Source organism: Sinohyriopsis cumingii, chromosome 2 (genome assembly GCF_028554795.1).
Source record: "Sinohyriopsis cumingii isolate HCF-2022 chromosome 2, ASM2855479v2, whole genome shotgun sequence".
Classification (NCBI taxonomy): domain Eukaryota; kingdom Metazoa; phylum Mollusca; class Bivalvia; order Unionida; family Unionidae; genus Sinohyriopsis; species Sinohyriopsis cumingii.
The window spans coordinates 76382742-76407496 of NC_142962.1; the positions used below are offsets into that span (position 1 = coordinate 76382742).

General features: G+C 33.4%; 1 protein-coding gene and 1 long non-coding RNA gene across 2 annotated transcripts in view; one reads left to right on the top strand and one right to left on the bottom strand.

The window, feature by feature from the left end:
* LOC149805219 (uncharacterized) overlaps positions 1 to 2593 on the bottom strand; it is a 139959-nt gene extending 137366 nt beyond the window's left edge. Inside the window, exon 1 of the transcript XR_016418309.1 lies at positions 2144 to 2593. The gene's annotated coding sequence lies outside the window, so the exon portion shown is untranslated. The remainder of the gene's footprint in view (positions 1 to 2143) is intronic.
* The window catches only part of LOC149805220 (uncharacterized), a 114681-nt gene extending 93047 nt beyond the window's left edge, over positions 1 to 21634 (top strand). Inside the window, exons 3-4 of the long non-coding RNA XR_016418321.1 lie at positions 4955 to 5054; positions 21143 to 21634. This is a non-coding gene — a long non-coding RNA (uncharacterized LOC149805220). The remainder of the gene's footprint in view (positions 1 to 4954; positions 5055 to 21142) is intronic.
* Positions 21635 to 24755: the final 3121 nt, after the last annotated feature.

Here is a 24755-nt window from a genome sequence, read left to right on the forward strand (position 1 = left end):
TTTAACAGTCATATTGTGTCTATATCATATTTAGAGATTTTTCAGGACCTGGCCGTAATCGAGATTTAAACCGATGCACCTCTTCGAGTATATGTATGACAATGTCTCTGGTGTGAGATGAAGTATACCAATTTCACCCGCACGGTTAACTTATCACAGTATGTCACTGAGACCCTACACCAACTGAAACCTATGCTGGCAAAGGTGCGAGTTCCACGTGATTTATAGGCGTTGTAGCAGCTTGACGGGCTTTCAAAGGATGATGTCCGAGAGCTTCCCGATTGCTACAATATATCATATACAAATTAAAATCATCGCAGCTTAACAGTTTTGAACCATTTTCACTGAAATTTTCTGTATGTTCTGAAATATTAACACTTCTTCAAAATGTGTTAAGTGTCGAAACAAATTGTTCTGATTTTGTTTTATCTGATGTCCTATTGAGTGACGAGCTTATCTGGCGATAGGTCAGTTAGACTGGTTCATATTACTAAATACATAGGCTTGGGTCGAAGGGATCAGCAGCAAACTGGTCGTCGGCCGTGCTGTTTGGTGTTTGGGGCTTGAGAATAGAAGTGTATATTAACTGGATGGGTGTATTTACATGATTTACATTTCTAGGTAGAATATATCCCAACAAGTTTTTAAAAATGAAGGTAAAAAAATAAATGAAAACTTGAATTGTTTAGATTAGTTCATGAGAAATTGTATGACTTTATCCAGAAATCTTAATTTATTTTCGTTAATTGTTATAGCAGTATTAGTTGGCCGTTTGGTATGTGGTTGTGTTATCTTACTGTTTGGTATGTGGTTGTGTTATCTTACTGTTTGGTATGTGGTTGTGTTATCTTACTGTTTTCTCCAAACGTATGATTGCCCCGTTGGTTCAACAAAATTAAAATGATGGACAAGGAAGGCCCCCCATATCCAGTAAGTACAAGGTGGACAGTAACTGCGCAGTTTAAGCACGCATCCCTAGGAAAGAGATTAAAGTCGATACCTCTTACATGATCGAGATGTGCTTATCTCGATTTCAATGAAGTCGAGATCTCTGACATGATCGAGATGTACTTATCTCGATTTCAATCAGATTGCTGAAAGGAACTGTTTTACAATAAATAAATTGAGCTAACAAAACATTTTAATTTCTTATTATAAAATTTAAGAAATGAACATATTAAAATAGAAAACAACATGGACCTATACAGTTTGGTTGGTGTAACCATAGCTAGGTTTGCTTTTTAAACAAAAGCGTGGTTTTCCTTAGGCATTCTGGGTCAGTACAGACTCGTTTGGTCAGGCCGCCTAATTGGACACCTGATGTACAAAGAAGGGTTCAAGGTGGTAATGCGGCGGGGGTTTATGATTGATACGGAGAGTCACGGGGTCAGTATTGTCCTGTCATGTATGTAACATACATACGTCAATTAGTATGTATATATATATATATATATATATATATATATATATATATATATATATATATATATATATATATATATATATATATATATATATGGGTGGCTGGTGAGGTCTTTACTACTACTACTACTACTAATAATAATAATAATAATAATTTTATTATTATTATTATTTGTAGTAGCAGTAGTAGTAGTAGTATCAGTATTATTATTATTATTATTATTATTATTATTATTATTATTTTGTAGTAGCAGTAGTAGTATCAGTATTATTATTATTATTATAACGTAACAGTAAAATTTTAAATAACAAATGGAGACTGTTACAATAACGAAAACAAAACCAAGGACTTTGAATCCAAGCATCATACTGAAAGTTTTACATTCATATTATCAATAATGGGGTGGAATTCACTTTCAATGAAATTATACTAAACCTAAGAACACGTAAATGCAACTGTCGGTGAGACAAGGCAATAAACAGCTGACTAGCTAATTTGATAGCTAGATAGACTGGCAGATAGATAGGTAGGTAGGCCAACAAGTTGTTCTCCGCATTTATTCTGATATCATTGGTGACCATCGGTCTTGTCAAACAAATGGCGGAGAACAACTTGCTGGTCTAATAGGTGTATGGGTAGGTAGATAGATAGGTTATCAAAGTTAAAGCACTTATTCACACGAGAGGCCCAAAAGGGGTATACATTATTCATACTACTTACACGTATACAGTTCCATTCTCAGCTCTTATAAAATCCAATGTATAGCACTTTTTCAAATGAAACAACAAAAATCGTACACCATTTATAAATCTCGACAACTTGAGACATGTCCCAAGAATGCCTAGTTCCCGCCCTTATCCTAAGATTTGGACCACTGGCGGTTCTAAGTTCAGATTTCTTAGCCAAGAGATGCCGACATTCCCGACTTTATTTTGCTGGAGGTTTTAAATTTTTATTCACGGACGTCTCAAAAGTTGTAATCTCCCGGCTTTAAGAGGAGAAACGTCAACCGCTCCAATTACTGATGTTGAGAGCAAATCCTATTCAATTTTTCTTGTGTTCTAGACATTTGGAAGGATTAATAGCCAAAGAAAATTCCACCAACCACGATCAGTCCTGTTTTAGTGGTGTCAGTTTGTTCCGTTCCCACGGAGGTAGTGATTTCACAACTGTTTTCTCACCTGTTCTGTTCCGTGTAAAACATCAGCTTTAAATATGAATCATTTATTTTAATTCCAACGGCATGCTTGTTCATGGGATACAGTTTCGTTTCTCTAGCTCTATCGGAGTATCACTGGAGAGGAAACATTCATTAAAGCTAAAAGAACTTGTCACTGATACGAAATGGGGATAATTTAGCATGCATGTGCCGTCAAACGCTATAATTATCTCCAGTTCACGATATTGAATGCGTGTATTAATTTAAGAAATTTTCTTCGACACTATCCAGCAACCCTGACTTAATTTAGGCATGTTTAATCCTATGTCTTTGGATGATTTATCAACCCTCGAAAAAAAAAAACGGAGACATAAGCCAGCCTTTCTAATAAATATCTATATCATATGATAGACATAAATCAATTAAACGTCATTCAGACATACTTATTTAATATATATACATGTGTACTCTATACAGACATTTCAATATCCGAAATATATAAACCGTATTTCTCCAGCCTTCCATCAGACTGCCATTGTTAGGGTGAAGAACAGAAAATTAGCATATTATTCCAGCATGATGTTCTACTAAAGGTATTCCAATCAGGTTTTCCAAAAATGAAATCAAAACTATACCGATGAGTTTTCAGCTTTAAGTTCACATGCTGTTTCCACTGTACGGATTAACGGGTGTACGGATAGGGGAATGGGTCCATGCTAAAAAGTAAATTGACACAGTTCAAGTGGATTATAGAGTTATACCTCACGTTTGTTTTTGCTTGAAATTAAATTTCAGAATGGAGATCCTCACAGATAAATGAAATCATAGAGCTCAGCTTACGAGGAATTGGAAGCCGGGCTCGAGGAATAGTCTATATTACTTCACCCTCTAAAATAATTTCGGATAATAAGGACTCGAATTATCACGTGATTAGTCTCGTTTTTTGCTTTTGTATTTTAAAAAAAAAGACGTGCACGATAAAATTACACTCGTAGATATAAACAATGTGATGCATTGGTATTGATTTGGCAAGCCAAAGCCTTGAGAATATTTATAGTGAATGATGAGTCACGGCGAGTAACGAGTCAAGGCCTTGGTAATATTTATACTGAATTATGTATGAGTCATGGTGAGTTACGAGTCAATGCTTTGAGAATATTTATACTAAATGATGAGTCAAGATGAGTTATGTGTCAAGGGCTTGCGATCATTTATACTGAAGGATGAGTCATGGCGAGTTATGAGTAAATGCTTTGAGAATATTTATACTGAAGGATGAGTCATGGCGCGTTAGATTAAAAATTATACTAACATCTGCTAAAAGGTGTGCATTGCATTTTCACATCCCATTTCTATAAAGTGTTTGCTATTTTTTAATCATGCTTTAATACAACTGATTGAATTTGTTCTTATCTATATTATACAAGGTACGTTGACTTAGCCAAACATAAGTATGTATGTAATGTATCTGTCTTGTATTATTCTTTTAATGATCGATGAAGTGAGGGCATGTGATCAGGAATGGATCTGGAAAGATCGGGGTAGGGGGAGGGAGAGGTGGCGTAAAAAAGCAAACAAGTTGGGAGGGAACAAAGGTGGGGTCACATGGGACAAATGACCCTGAAGCTCTAGCATTTTTTAAACTTTTCCATGGCATAATTTTAACTATTTAAATGTAAAAAAAACTTTGTCTCGGAACATTCCGACTGTTTTGCGCTCATTCTCAGTATTTAAAAAGGGGTGGGGGCATGGATTTACCCCAGTTGGCAGGAAGTTCACGCTCAAACTGTAAGCCTAATATGTGCGATAATGTCACATCTCAGTTTCAACTGTATTCATTGTTGTGAATGACATTAATATCACCCAAAAATAATGTAATATGGCACAATAATACAACACTCATATTCTGCATATTTTATTCCTTTCACATATGCCACGAAGAGAGAGGAGGGAGGGGAATCGGTCAGAAAATTAGCAACTAATTCAATGTGTTTGTGTGTGTATGTGTGATTTGGATTTTTAACGTAGTTTTAACAATTGTTCAGTCATATCGCTACGATGTCTGCAGTGTGGCAGTTTAAAGTGATGTCTGACACTGGGGCATGATGTCGCAGACATGTAGCATGATGTCGCACGCAGTCACATGATCCTGACACCAGGCCGACCAGTCCTAACAATAAGCTCGTAATGCTGAGAGCCAAGCGAGGCAGATGTTAGTACCATTTTTGTCAGTCTTTGGTATGACTCGAACTCACGACCTCCCGCATCCGAGACGGACGCTCTAACCACTAGGCCATCGGAGCGGTCACTAATTCAATAAGGATGTACCAACTGCGAGTGCTGAATAATCCTGATTTTATTTTTCTTTGCAGGTTTATTTTCCGATGGAGGTCTATTTTCCTTTGGAGGTTTTCCTTGTCACGTTGGAGAATAACTTGTTTACGCTGCCAAAGAGAACGTTTTTATGTTTGGGTAATTGTAACACTGGAAACATATTTCAAAAATAAAATAAAATATAAAATATAATAAAATAAAACAAAATAGTTATATGTATGCTGTGTCTTATCTTAAACTTGTAGGGGAAGAGAAGACCAGTTGGAGTAGAGATTCATTTGGATTTGTTTACCTAGCCAGCTTGTGGAAGCCATCCACTTCGAAATCTTGTCGTAATAATCTATTCACCTCTGCTTTTTTTATATCTATTAATCGTTTGCTCTCATTTGTGCCAGTTGTTTGAGTTTCTATTTTCTCTGATACTTTAAATGGTAACATTTGCACAGAGTACATAATTATGGCTACATCTATTCCCCATTTATTTTCCTTTTTCCAACATAAAATGACCAACAACTCCTTTAATATTTGGCCTGCTGTAATGCTATGTACTAACACTGATTTGATGTTACTTTTCATAGCGATTAGAACTATCATACCAATATCTTTTTAATTTTAAATACAAGGTTGTGTTGTGCATTTTAAGACTGTGTTTCTCTAAGGAGTATATACGGTAAATTATTCATTCAAAGAACTTATTTTATGTCCACTTTGTATATGTCTTAACCTTGAAACCTTATCTTTAATTTGTAACATCTCATATAGACTGAACTCATTTTCGAAATTTATAATATCATCAACTTGAATTTATCTACTAAAACATCATCTTATAATTTTGTAAAAAGAAATATTTCCTTTCAAAGACGTCATCACCTTTTTTCACTTTTTGGTTATTTAGAGTTAGATAGCAAAGACTGATTCACTGGTGAATTAAAAAGATATTGCACCGGCAAGAATTGGGACTTTCGATTTTTTTAAAAATAACAATACATGTGATAACAAAGACTATTGCAGTGGTCATAACTGAAAAATACATCTAGGAATAGAAGAAAGCCATTGCAAATGGAAGTAACAAAGAGAAAAAGGGGAACATTTAACTGTAAAAGATTTGAAGAGATGAGAAACGAATCAAGAAGACTTATCAAATCTTTGTAACTGCCAGATTTACCAACATTTCCAGATCAATGTCAGATGTAGGAATCCACACAATGACATCACTGGTTAGCAAATTTATTCAAATCGAGTTAGCTAGAAAATGATCTGAAATATGATGAAATGACATCCAATGGCATTAGATACTTCGCTGGATATTATTCATTCGAAACAGGATTATCTCTATCTGTGATGAGTGCAAATTTTGTTACACTGAAACTTATTGTTCTGTTTTGTAGCGAACTCATTTGCATTTTTATTTTCTTCTTTCGATTAAACTCATTTATTTGCTTAACGTTTTCAATTAGGAAAATTTCTATGTATCCTTTGTTCTTATTTACCTAAATAAAATTTCAAAATTATGTTTCAACAGCTCATAGAAATATTGAATTGCTATTCTTTGTACACGTGACTTGCAATTCTACTTTGTTCCAATTGAAATATATGTTCTATAAACCTTCCGTATTTGCATGCAAAAAATGAAGGCTAAAAAAAGTATGAAAACTAAGAACCTAAAATGACTACTACGCAAGAGACAAATTTTCGACGTACAGTCGAACTTAGTAAACAGACTAGAAAATATTCACATAAGTGTGTTGAAGTAAAAGTGGAACGTTTAAGGAAATAAAACAAAAAGACTTAAAACATCGCAAGATGTTGGAAATGTGACCTTGTCTAGGTAGAAATGATACAGTTTCAATAGCACAATATATCAGACGACTGGTATTGATATATTGTTTTATGTATCTTATCCATTTGATAAATGTTTCATTTAACTTGCCATTTGGTATATGTTTTATGTGAATTGTCCATTTGTTCAAAAATCAAGGTTGCTTCTGTCTTGAAAGCTGATGAAATGTCCCTTTCTTTTGTAAACGCAATATTACGAACCAAGAAATCAACACGGCTGAGCAACAACAGCAAAGCCGGTACCATGTTCAATACATCAAGTCTTTGTCTAATGGAAAAGCGAAGCCAGCACTTTGTCTAACCCGATCCCGAAGAGATGCTGTAGTTTTTTCAGATTATAAATAGCATACATATTACCTACTCATACACATTGAGTGAAACAAACAATATTATTAACTTTGTTTACCGAAAAACGATGAGATATACTCTCACGGTTACATATAAGAGAGACTTCAATACGTTGAAGAAATTGAAAAACTAATTATTCCACCTTCACTTTGTTTGCAATCGACTACATGACGGCACTTGGATTTTACCGGACATAACTGTTATCTCTGTATTAACAAAAGCAAAAGCAAACTTTTATTGACAATGCTCTAATTTTCTGTTAGTAAATTGTGTAAGCTATACTGAACAATTTCTTTTTTGTTACTGTTGGCCCACAATCAAGCACGATGCCTAAGACGTTGCGGAATTCATTATTTCGTTGTATTTCATTAAGTTCCAAACTTACTACCTAATTGTGCATGGATTGATGCCAGCTAAATATGTTATATAGAATAGAATCTGCAAAGCAGAATGAGTATTTCTGATTCAAAAAGGATAGATACATTTAATGTTGAAAAGCAAGTTAAAGACAAATTTCAGAACTATAAAGCATTTCGCTGCCTGTTCCATGTACCCTTTCCGGCGATGTAGGCAATGTGTACAGGTGTCACAATACAGCAGTACAACCAACAGCGCAAAGTTTAACGTCAACCGAATCAGGAAAATCAGACACCAGTTAAAGTTCAGGCTCTTTTACAGACATAAATAATTGAAATGATGCCGTATGCTGCACCGTTATATCGTTCAATACTTTTGCTTGGAGATCGACAAATGAAATACCATCCCAATTTTCAGTGTGGCTCGATGCTTGCATGGGAATAACAGCGGTTGGATTAGGCGTTGCGAGAAAGGTTCTCAGCCATGGGCGCCCGCAGCATAGGTCAAGGGGGAACACGTGACGCCCCCTGGAAATCATGCTGTATGTATATATATATATATATATATATATATATATATATATATATATATATATATATATATATATATATATATATATATATATATATATATATATTCCGACAAGATTAATTATGCAAATTAAGCTGAAAATATGTTACAAGATTCTGTTCAAAACGCTTTGTAAATATTAGCTTTAGTTTCAGACTTTCTTTCTATACTAACTACGCAAATAACGCTCACGGCCGTGACCGACTGCCCCCCCCCCCCAGCAAAAATTCCTGCGGGCGCCCATGCTATCAGCATAGCTGTTTTCTTTGGGTTTTGTTGGGGGGGGGGGTATCATGAAACTGATATGATTTGTTGAAGAAGATTTCAGGGACACATTCGTCTACAATAAGGTTCCACGCACTATGGAGTTGAAACACTTAATTTTAATAAGATAAACAGCTTTGACTCCATGACTAGGAGAGCATTCAATAACGATTATATCAACTATAAGTAGTTTATTTTAATACAAATATTAACAAAAACGCGATCTGAAAGACAATAAACAACACAGTAAGCCAAGATGATGGACCCTCGATGACAGTGCTTGAAGAAAACACCTTTTGGTGACAATGGATAGAGAAGCGTACGATGGATGGAAAGAACGGATACAAATTAAAGGTAAAAACTTTAACGCTTGAAGCCTGTGTCTTCGGCACAACTCTTGTCTACTGAAATATTTCGGTTACAAATGCTTCTCGTACGCATACCCTTATTGCAATATTAATATAGGGTTATATTACAAACAACAATGTTTAGAGAAGACATCTCAAAATAGCATATTGGTCTTCTTTAAAGATTTACCTCTTCAATCCAGTTGATAACATAAATGTAACTATGTCCATTTGGTTCCAGAGAACAAACTGTTTCTTTGAGTATTAAAATAGATTCAAAGCCGATTTTACTTGCTACATAAACTAGATGAATGAAGCTAGGACTGTCCCATATATATATATATATATATATATATATATATATATATATATATATATATATATATATATATATATATATATATATATATATATATATATATATATATATATATATATATATATATATATATATATACATACATACACATACATACATATATATATATATATATATATATATATATATATATATATATATATATATATATATATATATATATATATATATATATATATATATATATATATATATATATATATATATATATATATATATATATATATATATATATATATATATATATATATATATATATATATATATATATAGTGTGTGTGTGTGTGCGCAAATGACCTAAGTCAGTAATTGTCTTGAGGGCATACCTGTCAAAAATATTTTATCTTGTAATCAACCTATCACGTAGCTAATATTTCTCTATGATCTTAAATTATGTTTTAAGATTATTTGTATTACTGGAGATAACACGTCTACTTCGATCTGATGTTAGACATCAGTTTTTCACTGGACATTCCTGATCTTCTTGACAACCTAGACTGTTCAAGAAGAAGGTTGTTTTGCTTTTTATATCAATGTTGGTTACTTCATAATTATTGATTCCTATATTAACACCAATCGTCTTTTTAAGTTTTCACTTTTATTCTAGAAAATTAAATTGTTAGTTGAATTTTACTAAACTTGTTGGTTTTAGCTCTTTTCTGTTAGTTAGTTTTAGACCATAAAGATGTAACAGTTATAACAACCTGGAGATGTACACGAAAACTCTCAAGTAGAAGATGACTACGAATGGTGACAACGAAGAATGAAAAAATATCTAATGTTTGAAAGTCAGCTCGAACGTGAAAATCACTCTGATTAACAACTATCACCAACAGCTATGTTAACTAATAGGGAGTCTGGAGTTATTGATTTATAATATATAAATATTTATGCCAATTAATGAACTAAATCAATAATACAATATTACCGCTTTAATGCCAGTATTGTATATTATTTTGAAGACGTCTTTGTTTTAGACTATGCAAATTGTCATTTTATCTTTATTTTTCTGACCCTAGTCAATAGTATGAGTAATTCATACTCATGACTGTAAATTGTAATGATAATCTAGAATCAAAATATTAGACAGCTCATTTTTGTACAAGGGTATAAATTCTATTATAAGATATTAAAAGCGTATATTTCATAGGTCTAGAAATAGGTGTCTACGATCAATACTAATATTGACAATGAACCTGTTTACTAGCATTATTTCCCATTGGATGGGTCGGTCAAGTTGGTACTTTGAAGAATCAAGTTATTTCCCACTGGATGGGTTAAGTTAGGAGGTTTCTTCTACCATCTGGGATATTTGCAAAATGTCCCGTTGCGAGTAGGAGGAAATTGTATTTTAGCACTCTATGCCTGTATGCAAGAAGAGAACTGAGCCATTGATTTCATTCCTAATTTGGATTCTTATATAATATGTTCCTGTTTTAAGGTTAGTCTGAAAATGTATTTAATGATGTGTTTAGATAATCTGAAAGGAGAGAATTATTAGTATTATTCATTGGAATCATAAAGTGTTCCTTGGACTAAAAACTGAGTCTTGGAACATTGTCAATTTATTTAAAGGAGTTCTGGATAACGCAATTGTGATATAACTTTTGGCAGACCAGTACATACGAAGATTTGTGATATAATAAGATTTGAAATTGATTCGGAACATTAGAGTCTTTAGGACTTGAATAGAACTTTTCAGGATTATTTTGGATTGAATTGAGAATGCTCTTAAAGTTTTATTTTATAACTTTGAGAATTAAATTCTTTGTTAAGTCTTACAAACTTGTTGGTTCTGCTTCTTTCTGTTGCTTAGATTGTTGCCATCAAGTCTTAACATACTTACTGTTGGATACAACTAGCATAATAAATATCAGTCTATAAGATGAAGATAGAAATGAAATAGGTTTTAAGGTATGCGAGTAACTTAAGTTTCTCATGTAAAATATAAAATAAAATGATGAGAGAAATCTCTTGAAGGAACTTTGTGAATTTTGTTTTCCATTTAGCCATTATTTGATAGTAAATTAACAATAGCGAATATAGTGGTAATGAAGTAGTCCTCACAATTTCAGAACTTTTGAAACAGATGGACACAAAGTATTTAAGATGCACAGGAAATGTTCGTAATGAGATTCAAAATCTTATCTAACGCATTAAAATATTGCTGGCTGCAATAAAAAGATAAGATTAGCCTGAACTTTTACCTGATATACAACAATGTGTACAGCCATATTAACGTGTGACAAACAATGGGATAGATGTCTTGGAGAGTGAAATATAAACGACAAAGAGCTAATTTGAACACAATGATTCAACGTTAATTATAACCGTTACATAGACCTGAACAATGAAATTCAAGACCATGATCAAGAGATTGACGAGGCAAAATAATATATATATAAATCAGTTATGTTTTAAATGCAAAGCACGTTGCACCATCCGTGAACGACTGGTTTGATTTGCAACCCTGTTTCCTAATTGGTATATTATCTACCATTTACCCTACTTATAAATGTACATTCATGAAACCCATAACAAAAATACTTTTGAGTAATAGTAGAAATTATAAATTATTTGAAAGAAAACAAACTAAGCAAACGTGTATCAAGACTTTAATTTTCTCTTGAATCCAAAGTTTTAACGTTTCCGTAAGTTGAAGTATTTACGTGTCTGTAAGTTAAGTGTTTAAGTCTCAGTAAGTTAAAGGTCTACATTATCAACCAAAGAGATTTTGTGGTCATATATTGCATTTTTTGATGCAGTACATTTCATGACCGTATCATCCGAGTAATTGTATTTCAGGGTTAGTTTTCATTAGTTAAATAGTTTCAGTACATTTCGAATTTAACATTTGTTGATCATAACATTATTTTTTGTATTCCTGAACAAACTCTCAATTTGTCTTTATTTTGAATGAATGCAAATTTTATTTTTACATACAGAGGAAATGTCATCTTTGAAAACTCCATGAACTTTGTTATTTTTTATGGTAATCCAAACATGTTATCATTCGATAGACTCTAGTGTAATAGAAAATGATGGTATTGCTCACGTCACTATAAACTACTTGGTTACCTATAACAGTGGTAAAATCTACAGCTAATTGGTTTCATGATTTTTTTCTCCCTAAACTGATCCTGACAATGTCATTCTTCTTTATAACTGTTCTCCTTTCCAACGATATATTTTCGTCATTTAGAAACAGTCTTTTCATCTGCACATATTTTACATTGTTGTTCTTTTCCTGCTGTTTTGTATCTGTTTACCAAACACAGTTATTTCTTATTTTCAAGAAATTGTTTTTGAAATAATGTGTAACGTTTTTACTAAATCTTTATCCAGTTTAAACAAGGACTGTTCAAAACAAGATAACTATAGCGTGACTTTTGTTTTCAATGACACATTACTCTTTATATATCAAATGACACATTCAATTTGGTTTGGCAATAAAGACAATTTGTTAAAATATTATCCGTGGAGATAATGTTAAGTCCTGGACATAACCATGTGAGGTCAATATAAACCCCCAATCCACTTTCAAAATGCTAATGGTATCATAGCCATCTAGTATTTCGAACAAAAGTTTCTTTTTCCCTTTTAATTTGTGCATCAGTTGCCCTTATATTTTGTTTGGACCGCATGTATAGGTTAGTGATATTTCCTGTTCACCAATACTGTTTGAAACTTACCTTCCTACCATCCATGATTTGGTTCAGCATATCTATCTGAGTACATGCTAGTTCCACTTCTTGATCCACTCTCAGTCGTGTAAAAGATGGAACTAGTAAAGGAAATAATTGCACGATACAAAGGCTAAATTTTACTTTGGCAATTGGTTGTTTGGCGACTTTCACTTGTTCCTGAAACAGTACAGTGTGGGTTTCGCAACCTAACGTGGTCCTGAATCGATGCCGACCGTTTGGTAATCAAGCAGTTTACATATTCCTAAACGTAGCTGTGCCCTTTATGTACTCTACATGGTCCTGAAACGACACAATGACGTTCAAAACTGATCGCTTTTATCCACTTGCTTTAACCGGTCACAAAAGGGGGCATAGCGAAGTTTCTTAACTTAAATTACTTTTTCTGCTATTAACAAAATTGAAGCCTGAGCCATTTCTAAAATATTAAATTTTATATCATTTAATATTTACGAAATGAATAACTATATACCATTAATTCTGAAATGATAATTAATCGGCACCTGTAATTTTGGTCAATTTTAATAAATATTTGAAATTCAATTTTGGAGTTGATATCTATATAAATGGAAATAAATAAAATAAAATATAATATAATACACAAGTTAAAAAAAAATACTTCTATCATGCAAAATATTATTTCGTCTATTTTCCACACAATACAATGTTTGTCGGAAAATATTAGTATTTCCTTCATTCTTTGTATTTATATTAGGTCTTCGAATATTAAAGAATATATGTATTAGGAGTTTAATTTAATTTATGATACAGTTCGAAATCAACTTGCAACATAGGATCCAGGTAAAGAATAAAATCGCGAATTTAACAAGATACCCCGCTTCGTTTCAGGAACAGTTAATGTTCCAAAATGGCACTGGGCCAGAAAGATTGTAAAATTGTTCCGTGCCGTTTCAGATAAGGTTTGTGTAATTGTCCAGTGTCATTAAAGGCTGAAGTTCCTAGGACAAGAAAACCTTGCAGCAAGTCAGCAACATTGATAAATGTTCGAGAAAATTTGTCTGTTAGTGTAATCATGAACTGGGGTCGATACGACCTATTAGGCTAGAATAATTTCTGGATCGTTTTATCAAATTTCCTCTCAGATCAACCATTGATTGGTTTCCCTCAGAGTAAATATGGGTAAACCAGCCATATCCCATCATCGACTTTGTTTACGTCAAAAACACAAATGATGAAACTGGTCGTGAATTCGAATGGTTTACAGTGCCTTATTATTCCCTTTATAAAAGGAAAACCAGCGAGTGAATATAAAATCCAGAAGATGGCAATGAATAAACTAGCATCGGTTTAATTTTATTACGTAACATTAAAGTGAATGGCACTGGGAAAACCAACAGAAACAATTATCTTCCAGAACTGATACGAACCTTCTTTACTTCGATTTGGTACTCACTATGGTTTACTTCCGTCACAAATATAAATCATCTGCCTAAAACTAAAAAAAAAAAAGCAATCAATTTTAAAAATTATTTAACTAAACTGCATTTTAGTCTAGTCCTGGAAAACCCATAGAAGAACTGCAAATCGATCTTTTACGGGTATATTCAGAGTCTCACACGATGATCAACGATAGTTGTGTCCGCCGTTACCAAATGCATCACCATCTTCGTCTCCTTCTACGTATTCCCCCAGCTATTGATTCCTTTCTATAGTAGTGCATGGACATTGTTTGACGTATACAGAAATGTCGTTACATAACTCGGATGAACAAAGACAGCTGCGACATTTTACATAACTCTTGATCATAGCTGATCAAATTGATGTTTTCTGTAAATATACCCGGTTCTGAAATTAAGGAAAATTGTATTTTAAAACTAGTTAGAAAATTCCACATGTTGGGTATATATGTTATCTAACAGAAGTTGTTGAGACGATTGCGCATGTCATGAACTAGAAAGTGATTAGCAAGAGAACATGTCCATTTTGTTACATTAATACATTTATTGACAAATCGGAAAGGTTAAGACATTATTAAATCATTTGTTTTTCTTATTCAGATTATCTGTTGTTGCATATACCTGGATAGATATAAAATGTATTGACGTATAAGACATTAATGTAAAGGCCAAACATTCTTTTGGAACTTCGTCCGTTGTCAAAGGACTCTCTATAAAGCAAATCTATAGATTGCAAGCAATTCAAAGTTACTTTAGATGTGTGTGTGTGTGTGTCTGTGTGTGTGTCTGTGTGTGTGTGTGTGTGTGTAGAAGGAGAGTGATATTCTTTTGTTCCTCCACTTTCTGAAGATTTTAAGATAACTGAAAGAAATGCAATGCATTTCATAAAGGCACGAAAATAGGCAATTCAGTACTTATAAAGCCCTGTGAATTATTGTATAAATCAAGATTACACTTGAGGAATATGTATTACGCAAGGAATAATTTACAGTCGCGTGGTTAGAGTTTCCATCAACTGAGATAAATGTTTGTCTTTGAATCAGCTAATATGCATCGGACAGTTTCTTTTTGTATTTCGTACTAAATTCGCTACTATACAATATTTTTAAACTTCTAAAGATAAAACTGCACACCAATAGTCAATATCCCGATCGCTTTCGTCTTGAATACAATTATTTCTTGCATTATATTCTGTGTAAATTCACTTTTTAATCCAATATATACTATCCTTTATCTAAATACAATACCTGGTATAGAGTCTTATCATAGTAATATATGACTCGAGTCCAATCGGTCTGAAATATCGTTTGAACCGCTAAGTAGCGTGATCGCTATATTATCATTATAAAGGTACAGATCACAGAAATCGTATAAAATTTATGGTGGTTTACATACAAAATTCTCCATCAGATGGTTTATGTCGTCCAAGGTTAAGGGACAATTCGTTGAAATGTATAAAATACATTCATCACTTTTTTTTCCCCATGTAGGGGACACAGTCCATATATTACTTGCAGTCCTCCTGTACAATATTATGTCGCAAAATCAGATTTTTTTCTGACAGAGTCAGTATAAGTGTTTCCATAAAGTGTGGATTTTTAAACCTGGATTCATTTGTAAAGATCGGCCAAATCCCTCCGATGGATTTCTGATACTCATTTCATGTTTTCTCTCTTCAAATACCTGTGTTGTCCAAATTAAGTTTTTCATGTTAATGTGTCTGAAAACCTTCTACATGCAATAATTATAGCTGTGTTTTGGGGTCAAAAATCAAATTGCAAACGGTTCAAAAGAAATTTTTGGCGATTAAGCGTTTGCCAGTGTTTTTGCTTATCTACTCTAGCTTCCATTGTAATCGTTCTCAAAGTACCGTGGCAGGTTATATTTGAAAGAAACCTTGTTCTTTCCAGACGAAATATCGTTTTATTTTCTCCAGTGTTTCAATGCCATGACAGTCATACTGAACCAGATTTTTGAACCATACAAAACAGACGGCAATATAACTCTTTCCTAGAAACTAAAGGATTCATTCCATTTGCATTTAATCCAATTGCAGATAGTGAGTTTATTACACGTTTAGCTTCATCGCAAGAATTGTCTATAGGATCATTAATTTTCATTGACTGGGAAAAAGTGACTCTAACTCCACATTTCTCAGTTTTTGTGCTAGGAATATCCTGTAATTCCAAAGTAATTCCATTTGATGAACACATTATTTTTGTTTTCCCTGACTATTATCCAAGTAATCTAGCTGGGATTCTGTTTCAATCGAGAGAGAGACAGAGACAGAGAAACAGAGACAAGGAGAGAGACAGAGACAGAGACAGAGAAACAGAGACAAAGACAGAGACAGAGAGACAGAGACAAAGGGATAGAGACAGAGAGACAGAGACAGCGAGAGACAGAGACAGAGAGCGGTGCTTCTGAAACCTAACTTGAAAAGTCGCACTGCAAATACTTTGAATAAAAAATACCAAAGGTTTCCAATATCCTTTAATGTCTTGCATATTGCTATCTTGAAGCAACACCGTTGGGGCCAAATGTGCAGCATGGGGTCAATCAATTAACAAGGTAAGGACAACATGTTTTGCGGCAGTAATCATTCTGATAAATAAACCCGTCGACGTGGCAAATAAAACACGTCGTCGGAGTAAATAAACAGAAGTCAGGGTCAACATAATCTCCAATGATTATTTTTCCCGATATTAGATGCAGATTAATTTTGGCCAAAACTCCTGCAAAAAAGACAACATGATGTAATTGGTGATCTCACAAAAATATCTGCTAATAAAGTCTGTTTCTCGAATGACAAAATGTGTGTGTGTGTGTGTGTGTGTGTGTGTGTGTGTGTGTGTGTGTGGTTTAAGTTATACAAGTCATGTAGGCGTTCAAGTACAGACATTCAATATCAATATACGTGGACATTTTTGGACGAGGTCAACATAAAGGTGTGGTCGGTATAAACCCGATTTTATGTCGCGCGCTTCGGTGTCACAATGAAGTTGGCGTGTGTAGAAGAAAAAAAAACAAACATTTGTACTACATTGGTAGTTCTTGATTTGACCCGACGTCCTCTTTTCTTGGCCGATTGTAGCACTTGGCCACTGTTGTAAAAGTCCATAGCGACGAATATATTTCGTGTGTATTTTTTTTATGACATCCAAGGTGCAGAGCATTCAACAATCAGGACGAAAAAGACGTAGAAGTATGTTAGAAGTAAATGTTAGATGAGTAAATGCGTCTTCATGACCACATTGACATACACCATACGTGTGTGTGTGTGTGTGTGTGCGTGTGTGTGTGTGTGTGTGTATGTGTGTGTGTGTGTCCGTGTGGCGTGTTACGAGATTTTGTATTTTCGGGACATATTCAGTAAAAATGTTGCAATGATGAGAATATATTTCGACCAAGAATCCCAATGCGTCACAAGTGGCTGTCTTATTTGTTCTTTTACTTACTTAGATGTATGTATTGCTGTTCTGACGTAATTCATTTTATTAGTACATTCAACTTGAATATTATTTTATTTTTATGATCGAGCATCGGTTACCTTTCTGTTCATTCTATCATCACATCGTCTCAACAAAAATGTGACAATATTTAGAAAATCTCCTTTCCAAATCTTATCCGATAAAAACTTAACGAAATATGTTGGTGTCAGCGTGACTGGTGTATGTATATATATTTATTTTGCACGCAATAACAGTTTTATTTTCCCCGCCTAACAGGAACAAAACAGATATGTAGTTGTGTTTTATGTCTTGTAAAATTTCGTATTTCCATGTATAACGTTTAGGTTTACGTTGGTAGTGTAATTAGTTAAAGGACAATCGTATTCATTCTGCATTCTTATTACATGTTATTACTCTATTGCTTAATTAAGAGTGCAAAACTAAGAGAGAAAGAAACAACAATGTATTTTGGAAGCCGTTGGGTGATATTTAAAAATCATCAATAATTCAATGATTTAACTTATTAGATATATTTTCCTTCGATAAAGCCCGTGCCTTCCTCTCATTACGTCCATGCTAATGGTTAATGTCATGCTTTGAAGTCCAATTACAATGTAAAAATGAATGCAGTGCAAACGTTTGTGTCAGATTAAACTGATATCGAGTTTTAATTACAATTTATTTATTCTGTCATAATGTAACCTTAATTTGAAATGGCTCCTGTCATTAGCAAAGAAACAGTTAATCTACATTAGATGGTGTACTTGAACGCTCTGATTTCTATTGTTGTAATAATGATCGATCGCGATCACAAAGATCCAGGAATATAAATTGTTTACTGAATCAATGACTTAGATTATCTAAAACATTATTTTATAAATGGGTATATGTTAAGGTGGATATATTTTATATGTGGATGCATGATATATGTAGGTGCATTTTATATGTGGTGTTTTTGTATGCGGGTTTATGTTATATGTAGGTGTATTTTATATGTTGATGCATGTTTTATGTGGGTGTATGTTATATATGGGTGTATTTTATATGTGGGGGCATGTTATATGTAGATGTATTTTATATGTTGGTGCATGTTATGTGTGGGTGTATGTTATATGTAGGTGCATGTTATATGTAGATGTATTTTATATGATGGTACATATTATATGTGGGTGTATGTTATATGCGGGTGGCGGGTGTGGTTTACAATTGTGTGTATATTATATGTAGATTATTTTATATGTTGGTCTGGTTTACATGTGGGTGTATGTTATATGTGGGTGTATTTTATATGTGGGTGCATGTTATATTTATAGGTTACTGCATTTTTATGGGAAAATATGAACGAGTTTTTTCGGATGGAAATACTGCACTACCTTGGGAGTGCAGTATATCCACCCGACAAAACGAGTTCATATTTTCCCATATAAATGCAGTAACCTTTTTATTATATGCTCATTTTATTATTCTACCTAATGCTCAAATATATAAACAAAAATACATTACAAGAAACAATGTAACTGAATGTATGCCGTAATCCAAACTAAATATACAAGTGCAGATTCATCATTACACAACAACAACATTATTAATTCACACATAACTCCGCCCAGATAAAATTTGAATTTAGCCGCGTGCTACACATAACTTTCGTATGAATATGGCGTGTCTAGTTAAAATTTAAATTTGGAGTCATATTTTGAATGAAATGTGCATTGCAACAGCTTTACCATTTGATCTCGAAATAATTGATTTTGGTATTTGTTCTCGATTCTACCAAATTTCGTGATTATGTACTGAATTTATATGTGACAATTCCACATGAAATACATCGGATTGAAAAAGTGAGGGAGAAGCTTGTTGACATCTGCAAATGTGCTTCTGTCATTTAATGTTTAAAATTATAATGTGGGAAAAATATGAAGTCTTTCAATTGCATTTATAAAAAAGACGCCATGGAATTTAATGCTTATTTCATTTTGAGTGCAGTAAGGAGGATCTAATTGCACTTGCAATATATTCGAAAGTACAGTACAATTTCGAAATGTGTAATCAAGACTGAGAATCTATGGCATGGCTCGTGTAATTCGGATTTGCAGAACTAAGAAAGTACATTTTGAGGAAATTCAGGATGTAAAACTGTAAGTATATTGTTTGCCATTCTTATTACCAGCTAAAGTAGACAAGTTTATGCCTTGTCACTTGCATGTTATTTGTAAGGACCCTGTCTAGCATCTACTGTATAGCTAGCCTAAATCAGAAACATTATATCAAAAAAGTCAACACGGAATGTGCTAAAAAGCAGTTGGTATGTGGCAGTCCACGAAACATCTGCCAAGTTCATTGAAACAAATTTAATAAAACGTAAAGCGCCTACTATGCGAATGTATATGATTTGTTTACAAATTAAAGTGCTGGCGTCTGCGTCCATTGTTAGCTTACATTTGAAAGTAGGTTCATTTATGCGCGTGAATGCAATATGAATTGCACGCGAGTTCAATGTCGTAAAATATTTCACGTTTCTGATAATGTAAAGCTAACGGAGAAACAAATGAGCATATAATAAGTAGATGTATTTTATATGTGGGTGTATGTTATATGTGGGTGTATGTTATATGGGGGTGTATGTTATATGGGGGTGTATGTTATATGTGTATGCAAATTTATAATTTGGTGCCCATTGCCATAGATGTTCACATTATTGTTCCAATCGCTGAATATGTGAAACCATAGATGTTTTTTTTATCTACACCATCTTAAACGTCAACTTTGTAAACATGAATTTTGACAGATATGAAATATCGAAAGTAAAATAAATGTTTTGCTTTACTTTTTATCATTGGACCTTTAGGAATGATTATGCAAGGAAATTTATATTACCGTTCATTTAAAAAGTTGCGGAAGTTTAAGTGCATTAAAAGGAATTATTGGCTTTATATCCCCATGGTCTTTCCTAACTGTTCTGAGGAGAGGCAATATTTGTGTATATTTCAAGCACAAATTACTTTATATCGTTTGCAAAAGTAGTATTGCAATTGTTATGGAAAAACCATGATATTATATTTATATAAATCAGAACTTTTGATTACTAAATCCTATCATCCGCCTCGTTTATTTACAAGTGATGTTTTGGGCGAGATAACTATGCTCAGATTTGAAGTACCTACAGGACATGTGCATAATTAAAACCGTTATGGCATGCCGTACCTTTGGTACCTTCTTGAAATAACCTTTGGAAAAAGAAGTTTCCTACACTACTCCCTGGGATTCTATTAGACAACTCTTTTGACACTAGACATATATGCAGATACGTATCCTTTGACAATATGCATATATGCAGATACATATCTTTTGACGCTAGACATATATGCAGATACGTATCCTTTGACACTAGACATGTATGCAGATATGTATCCTTTGACACTTGACGTATATGCAGATACGCATCCTTTTGACACTAGTCATATATGCAGATACGTATCCTTCAGGTTTTCATTATCTTGATATTTTTTTCTTCGGATAAAACCTTAGTCCTTTTTCCTTTATTTCAGGTTTGGACAGCTGTATGCAGGTAATAAAATATGTGTACCTGGTATTTGACTGGCTTTGACATCATTATCAGCTCTCGTATTTATAGATGACTCCGTGTCCTGTGCAAGACTCGTTAGAAAGCTAAACTATGTATGGTTATTACAGACTCAACGGATCGTGTACATTTACATTTTTACTTATGTTACTGGACTTAAAATTGCTATCCAAGAAACACCGTGCAAAACTAATACGAACTAGCCTTAGCGCTTTGTTAGGATTTAGAAGTCCATGTGTCAAACAAAGTCAATTAGCCATGACGCTTCAGGTTTAGGTTTTTTTTTAAAATTCATTGTTTACCATTCGTGGTGCTTTCAGCACCTGTTGGTTTTTGTGTCGAAGTTAACAAGCCGTAACGGTATCTTATGACTTTGGAGTAAATATGACCAAGTTTCCTAACCTGGGAGCTTTCAGGACATTTCGGGTGCCAAGAGCAAAAGTTAAATTGTAATATGTATTAGAGAAATAAAATTCATCGATTGAACGGTGGGGTGGGGGTGGGGTGAGAGTGGGTGGATGTTGGGATATGTGTGTATAATTTAATCCCCTTGTTTTCGTGTATTAAATATGTATGCATAACGTTGTACACTTTTAAACATATATAAACAAATTCTCCTTTTGTTGGTTTTCCAAAATTGCATTTCATTGACACCTTCTTTTATGAAAGCCTCGATAATGTTGTTGCTACTAGATACATGCATTCGGTGAGCACGATTTAATGTCACTATCCGTGCCAGGAAACAAAATCTACTTTCACATTCTCCATCCTGACAATTTTATCACACGTCTCCCCGATGACGATGAATTAAAAATTATTTGCGATTAATTATCAACCTGAGTGCTTAAAAATTCAGAAGAATTCATATTCATCTTAAAATTAACAAAGTGTCTGCCCTTACGTTATCTGTAGTGTAATTTTATTACTTTAATCTACCTGAGAAATTGTCCTAACCATCATTATTGATTGATGCAGAAAGCGGTTTACATGTGAAAATAGTCGTGCTACTTTTATCAATTGATAATCTGCATGAATTATCTACCTGATAGTGAACTCAATCAAACCTTTTAAGTCCTTCCATACAAATAAACGTTGATGGGTGTTTTGACAGAAACGGAGCGATTGAAACCAGATTATATTGATCCGGAACAACAAAATGTCTATTATGTTTTCCAGCACTGTAAAACGATATATTTAAACGGACAAAGATTTGTTGCCGACAGATTTTATCTGATAATTAAGAGAAACGAAAACCCATATTGTATCGATAGCATATTGATGTATTTACGTACATTTATTGGCCATAAATGTAGTGCAGCATTGGCTATAACATGTCCCTGTTTGACAAAAGTGATATGAAATATATTTTAATTAAAGAAAATTTGATATATTAGATGAACCAACTGCCCTGGTGATAAACAATGAGTAAAGTTCTATATTTTGCTTGCCATGGCGGTAAACTGTGTTATACTGTGAGTAAAGTTCTATATTTTGCTTGCCATGGCGGTAAACTGTGTTATACTGTGAGTAAAGTTCTATATTTTACTTGCCCTACCGATAACTTTTGTTATACTGTGAAAAAAGTTCTATATTTTACTTGCCATGGCGATAATCTTTCTTATACTGTGAATAACATTCTAAATTTTACTTGCCCTGGCAATAAACTGTCTTTTACTGTGAGTAAAGTTATGTATTTCACTTTGTTAACATGTTGGATTCAAATGTTTAGGAATTTGATTTTGGTTCCGAGTGCAGATCTGATTCCTATAAGAACAAAATTATTGTTATATCACAGAACTGTGCAGTGAATATCAATTACTAGTAAAACTCTATTATGTTTGTTTACGTTCTGTATTCTTCGAAATACCTCCATTATTTTCTTTACAAAATATAGGCGTATCGAAGTATTTAATGGATGCTAATCCCGCCGAGCACCGTCGAATATGAAAATATGGTAAAATAAACTACAGACATGTTATAATGATGGGTTAATTCACAGTTAAACAAACCGTTTCCAAATGCATTAGTAAAGTATAAGGGACATACAAGGCAGAGACTATTGTCCATCTACAAACACTAACGCAATGAGTTTTCTTTTATTCAACTGCTGGGGACTCAGCAGTTCTCGAGCCCAACCACCGATGGATTAAAACAATGCATAAAACTTACATTTAATAAACACCACCAATGCAAATATTGATTAAACATACCCATATCATAATGCAATAAGAACATTTTTTTTTCAACAACCTTCAGAATATACGGAGAGAGTATTTCTTTCAGGGACTTTATACTGTTTATAGAAAATTATTAGATCTACATATTTACTTCAGAGGGACCAGGCAAAAATCAAGAATAGCCAACCTCGGAATACGAAATGTGCTGCCCAATGTGCAAATCGAACATATAATTTTCTCCAAAAAAACTTTGCAGCCGTGGAAATTTTAGATCGAGTTTCCTCTGAACTTCCGTTTTAGATATTTCGACAGTTATGCTGACTACAGAATGCACGCCATACAGAAGACATGGAAATAGCCAAAACCACGTGGAAGTGACATTGTATAGTCGCCGTAAACAGGAGCTATAATGTAGACACATTTATATCGAACACTTCCTGCCTGGAATGGAAAAGCAGAATATTATTATCAACAGATAGGAAAAATTTAAAATATATTTTGTAACTATAATAAGTCGACATATATTCGATTAGCCATAATTTGTGACTGTAATATGCTGACCTATGCGACGATTATCCATTATTTATCACATCCTTTGTAACTTTAAATATAGCGTGTGTAGTTTATTATTTTTTATATGACTACATGCTAAAATATCATATGTAATTATGATTGGTCAAAACAAAGCACACGAAATAAACACAAATTATTCTCTTTATTGATTGACTGTGATCATGGGAAGTTTTTCCTTAATCCGCCTTGTTGAAACAATTTGTTTTTATTATTACTATCAACATTTTTGGCTGTCATTTTTCGAATCGATTGCCCAAAAAGAATTGGAGATATAAAAAAAGGGTCAAGTCTTTCTGAATATGGACAACTGACCCCACAGGAGCTCGTTACGTCATGTATAGATTTATCTGGAGCTGAAAAATGAATTTAAACCCCAAACAAGAATAACAAATAAAAAATAATAAAAAATAAGGGACTTAGTCAACTGATAGCGGGCGTGGGGAGAGGGATGGGCGGTATACCTGTAACATGGAATGTACCCAATATACAAGAGTGGTTTAAATGTTAACTTATTGGAGTAAATGAACTCACCTCTGTTCACAGAAGAATGTGGACATAAACCGGTCTTCCAAATAAGAGAACATTATCCAACCACTGTATGTTATTTTTTGTTGTTTTTTTTTTTTGTTTTGTTTTGGGGTTTTTTTTGCGGTAAATTTTGCTCAAACGATAGAATGTTTTTTAATTATGTGATGCAATTCGGACTCTCTTATGTCACTTGTTTAGGCTCGAATAAACACAAGAAAGAGTGAAAACAACAAGCTTTTAAAAATGCAATAATTTATTTCCCTGGAACAATTCTGTAAAAATTATTTAAAAAATATGAAC